Source organism: Lytechinus pictus, chromosome 9, assembly GCF_037042905.1.
Source record: "Lytechinus pictus isolate F3 Inbred chromosome 9, Lp3.0, whole genome shotgun sequence".
Lineage (NCBI taxonomy): Eukaryota > Metazoa > Echinodermata > Echinoidea > Temnopleuroida > Toxopneustidae > Lytechinus > Lytechinus pictus.
Genome location: NC_087253.1, coordinates 11,910,797 through 11,917,038, shown reverse-complemented (window position 1 = coordinate 11,917,038; position 6,242 = coordinate 11,910,797).

Genomic DNA, 6,242 nt, shown 5'->3' with positions numbered 1-6,242 from the left:
GTGCAGGTTACGTAATTTAATCGCATTCACACACTTACACGGGAATAGCCTATTGACTGAAGGTTCGATTTCATATTTACGATTGGAATTAGACTATAATGACCTTCGTTCGATCATGCTTTTTGGATCATTGGTGTATTTCATGGAATATATAGTGATTTTCACTGACAAATCTAGTCTCAACGAATTAGATACACTGCAAAAACTCTGGTGTTGATTTAACACGGCCAGCCCGGAATCTATTATGTCCACACCAGATAAGTGTTAAACAACACCATGTCCTTTTGGTCTAACACCAGATAGGTGTTTATACAACACCGACTAGTATTAAAACAGCATCGGTTTGATTCCAAACTGGTGTTGTTTCAATACTTCTCTGGTGTGGACATAATAGATTCCGAGCTGGTGTTAAATCAACGCCGGAGTTTTTGAAGTGTAAAGGGACCGCGGTAGCTTAATGAGAATTATAATTTGTTTCATGAAATGCTTGATCTCCTTGTGAACCCGCGTGTGTGTGTAGTCTGCAGGCACAGACGCTGATTGAAACTTTGATCAACAAGTTTTGTCGATATCTCCACGCAAAGACTAGAACATACAAAACTTGCTGTTTCCAATTCAGCGAGAGGGCCTTCAGTACACAAAGCATGAGTAGGCTGCAATTCAGACCCTTTACTCGAGTGAAGGGTTTGCACAGCAGACTAGTGTGTGTGTGTGTGTGTGTGTGTGTGTGTGTGTATCAATCAGATATTGTTTTTTTCTCTCTCTCTGCATGGGACCAACCATGGGACCAACGCCACCATCCGAAAGACGTGACCAGGGCTCGAACCTCTGCATCAGTTTGTAACTTCCCCAGGTTCATTTTTCAAATTCATTTCTTTTCTTACGTCTACATAAATCAGTTTAGGCCTATTACAATGATATTGATATCATAAACTTATTAGTGCATATGGGGTGGATATACGGGATTTACTTTCTATTTTTGTATACATCGAAGGTGTTGTTTCTTCTGTACTTGGAGGAGAGGGCGTGAGGCTTAATTTGTTATTATTAAATTCATTTTCAATATTACGCCTATGATCATTTTCCCGGCCCATGTACATCACCTCTGACCCACAGATTACGCACATAGTCCTTAACACACCCACACACACACTCACATATACACGCCTATATACCCGTACACGAGCGCACGCACCAAGGCAAACGCACCCATATTTATGAACAGACATACGCAGCCTCCTTCGAGGTCTACTTTCGATGAATAGACAAAAATAACCCCACACAATACGCAGGGATAACATAAAATTTCCCCTGCTTGATATTGGACTATTGTGTACAATTTTTGTTGTTCGTTTGATATTAAATACTGAGTCAAGCTATAAAACATAAATAATAGGGAAGAAGACGAATAAAAAGGGGGAAAGGTGAACAGAGATGAAAAAAAAGAGGAAGAATTAGAGAAGAATAGGAATAAAATGGTGGGAGAGTGGACGAAAAAGGAATTAACGAAAACCAAAGAATTAAGGGACAGAGTTAGACAGATTAAGAACACGGCAAAAAAGTAAATGGAAGAAGGTCGAGAATCTCAATGACTTTATTCGAAGGGTCATGCTCATTATGGGCCTAAAATGTATTCACTAGTCTACAATTGTAGACCCACATCTGCAGTGTGTGTACCACAGCTGATTCAATGAGTCTGCATAGCAGACTAGGTCTACTGTGGCTCGCTTCGCTTGCCCTTTGAGGCTGGTTTGCCTCGCAAACCAGCAGCAGTGCGCTTCGTGCACTGAGATCCAACCTCACGAGCCATTCAGAGTCTGCATAACAGACTATGTATTCACTACCTCGATCAAGACCACTTCCTATTAATAGTAGACTTGTTAAGAGGTTGAACGCTGCATTTTTGAGTACAAATGTCCCACTTGGCACAAATGTTCCTTGAGTCAAAAGAAAAAGATTCATCCAAAGAGACACGCTGTATCTATGCAAATAAGCAAGTAATTTGCATAAATTTGCATATTATGTCGATATAGTAAAAACAAGTATTTCAGAATATATATTTAACCAGAACTGCCCTAAAATTGGAAATAAAGACTTAGGGTAAGAAAGGGAAGAAAATTGTCATAAAATAATTGGGACATCCTTGTTTATTATTACCTAATTTACATAAATTATGCAAATTATAATTTAAAACAAAGTATTTTTTCATGAATCCTGAACTGTTTTATAAATAACAGCAATTAATACACAATGTCAACATTCTACATGAAAGATAATATATTAGCGAAAACATCGATATGCTTCATGACAGTATTAGTGTCTTAATTTGCTTAGAAAGAGGGCAAATATGTCAAAATGTATGACGTGATATTGCGCTAAAACGATACCAAAACAACCTCTATTTCACAGTCACACTCACGAATCGGACAATAAAGCGATCAATGGTATGTCATTCGAGATAACACAATCTCAACACAATAGCTTCCATCGGCTTCTCGTATCGCTTTTGTTGGTGTGTCTGCCACACCGTAATCTATGGTATATACGGGCAAAATGCATTTCGGTATCGGTAAAACACTATTAATTTTGTTTTATTTGTTTCTAATTTGTTTCTCTTGGAAAATTTACAGGAGACATTGCTTTGCAGGTTACTGCTTTAATGAAACTCTGGCACATGAATTATGACGAATGTATCCTACCTCAATCCATATTGTAACTTTATTAAAATATATATCTTTTGGAGACCCCGAAGTGGCAAAACTGCATCCCCCTGCATTCCCGCCACTTTACAAAACCAGTTTGACTTGTATAATCGACTTGGAAAAGACGTGTCCTGAAGAAAGTTTTTTTTGTTTATTTAAGCCTACGCCCACGGGAGCCCTCCGAATTTACCCCATCCACTCTCCGTATTTCGACTTTAAATTAAAAAAACCATCGGCAAGGCAAATTGCGTTTTTTGGTATAATAAAGCAACTTTTATATCTATATTTTTATATTTACATTCATCATTATTGATATTATTATAATTATTATTAATATTATTATTATTAGTATTATTATTATTACTGTTATTATTATTATTATTATTATTATTGTTCTGCCATTTGTAATAGTGCTCTAGCACAGTAAAGGCTATAACCCAACATGAGCATGCCTAGGATACCCTCTCCCTTTTTGGTTTTATGTATTAAAAAATAGTTTATTGTCTTTAGAACTCTTAAAAGATTACTTTTGTTTGTATTGATATCTTGGAATAGATTGAGGAGAAAATACTCTACAACTGACATGTAGAGGAGCTGTGTTACATTGAAGAACAGCCACACAGCCCTTTATTGATTCCACTCTATGTTAAATTTAAATATTTTTTGAGCCCAATCGGAAGAAAGATGCATTTCTACTACACAAAGTAAAGCCTCTTTGCATTCTCCTCTTAAAAAAAAAAAAAAAAAACATAGAAGGCATTGTTTTATATCTCATAAAATAAGTTCGTGTACGTGACGGTGGCCTGTCGAAGTTGCCCAACCCTTTATTTTGTTTCGACAATATATATTTAGAATATCGTCTAAATGAAACCCTCATCTGGAAAAGGGCACTTATTAAAGGCAGCATCTACATTATATAGAGGCCCTGGCACTGGGAAGAGGAGGCTGAAGCTTGTTAAATTTCTTCGGACCAATATGTTACATTGAAACTTTTTTGCTTTTCAAATTTACATCAAGAAATTTAACAAGCAAATAAACAAAATTGATTGCACTACAAAATGAAGGTTTTTTTTTGGTAACGTTTTTTTTTTTTTCGTTTTGTCACATCTGCCGGAATTCCAGGGGGTGCTGTCTATGGAGAATAACACACGCAGCACAGCCCCCCCCCCTTAGAAAAATCTTGTGGGTGCTTCAGCCTCCGCTTCCAAGTACCAGGGCCTCCTCTATATAATGTAGATGCTGCCTTTAATAAGTGCCCTTTTCCAGATGAGGGCTTCATTTAGACGATATTCTAAATATATATTGTCAAAACAAAATAAAGGGTTGGGCAACTTCGACAGGCCACCGTCATGTACACGAACTTATTTTATGCGATATAAAACAATGCCTTCTATGGTTTTTTTTTTCAAGAGGAGAAAGCAAAGAGGCTTTACTGTGTGTAGTAGAAATGTATCTTTCTTCCGAATGGACTCTAAAAATATTTAAATTTAATATAGAGTGGAATCAATAAAGGGGTATTTTAGAACTTACGTGTGGCTTTTCTTCAATGTACCACAGCTCTTTTACATGTCAATTGTAGAGTATTTTCACCTCAATCTATTCCAAGATATGAGTTCTAAAGACAATAAACTATTTTTGAATACATAAAACTAAAAGGGGAAAGGGTATCCTAGGCATGCTCCTGTTGGGTTATAGCCTTTACTGTGCTAGAGCATTATTACAAACTGCAAAACAACAACAATAATAATGATAATATCAATAATAATAATAATAATAATATTAATGATAATAATAATATTAATATAGATAAATATGAAATATAGATATAAAAGTTGCTTTATTATACCAAAAACGCAATTTGCCTTGCCGGTGGCTTTAAAACACGATATTTTTTTTTATTTAGTGTCGAAATACAGAGAGGGGATGGGGTAAATTCGGAGGGCTCCCATGGACGTAGGCTTAAATTAAAAAAAAAAAACTATCTTCTGGAAACATGTTAACTGATGTCTCATACATCTGTCTTTTCCAAGTCGATAATACAAGTCAAACTGGTTTTGTAAAGTAGCGGAAATGCCGCGGGGAATGCAGTTTTGCCACTTCGGGGTCTCCAAAAGATATATATTTTAACAAAGTTAAAATATGGATTGAGGTGGGGTACATTTGTCATGATTCATGTGCCAGAGCTTCATTAAAGCAGTAACCTGCAAAGCAATGTCTCCTGTAAATTTTCCAAGAGAAACAAATTAGAAACAAATAAAACAAAATTAATAGTGTTTTACCGATACCGAAATGCATTTTGCCCGTATATACCATAGATTACGGTGTGGCAGACACACCAACAAAAGCGATACGAGAAGCCGATGGAAGCTATTGTGTTGAGATTGTGTTATCTCGAATGACATACCATTGATCGCTTTATTGTCCGATTCGTGAGTGTGACTGTGACATAGAGGTTGTTTTGGTCTCGTTTTAGCGCAATATCACGTCATACATTTTGACATATTTGCCCTCTTTCTAAGCAAATTAAGACACTAATACTGTCATGAAGCATATCGATGTTTTCGCTAATATATTATCTTTCATGTAGAATGTTGACATTGTGTATTAATTGCTGTTATTTATAAAACAGTTCAGGATTCATGAAAAAATACTTTGTTTTAAATTATAATTTGCATAATTTATGTAAATTAGGTAATAATAAACAAGGATATCCCAATTATTTGATGACAATTTTCTTCCCTTTCCTACCCTAAGTCTTTATGTCCAATTTTAGGGCAGTTCTGGTTAAAAATATATTCTGAAATACTTGTTTTTACTATATCGACATAATATGCAAATTTATGCAAATTACTTGCTTATTTGCATAGATACAGCGTGTCTCTTTGGATGAATCTTTTTCTTTTGACTCAAGGAACATTTGTGCCAAGTGGGACATTTGTACTCAAAAATGCAGCGTTCACCCCTTTTTTTGCAGTTAACAAGTCTACTATAACCGTTAGTTTCCTTCCTGGACGTGCTATAACCCAGCACAATGGAAGCAAATGGTCGACTCATTTAAACTATTTAAAATGTTACGTCAAAGTCTGATATCAGCACAATTACAATTTAACATTGTTTCTGAGAGCATGTACATGAAGTGATGCAAGTTTTGAATGTACGTGATTTGAGAACTTAGATCACAAAGATACTACAGATCTATAGAAATGTGCTTAAGGGTGAATCGTTCTTAAACAAATTGAAAAGTTTATTACATCACAGTTATCACAGTTACAAACATATATAGTCGAGAAAAAAACTTGAGTGATACTAATTGCAATTTTATTACGATGGATGTAATACCTCATACGTCTTGGGGGCCCAGACCTCCCTTTCTACTCCGACTCTACCCTACACATGACAGATTAAAGGGATGGTCCGGGCTGACAATATTTATATCTCAATTAATAGAGTAAAATTCACAAAGCAAAATGCTGAAAATTTGATCAAAATCGGATGACAAATAACAAAGTTATTGAATTTTAAACTTGCATTATTCCGGTG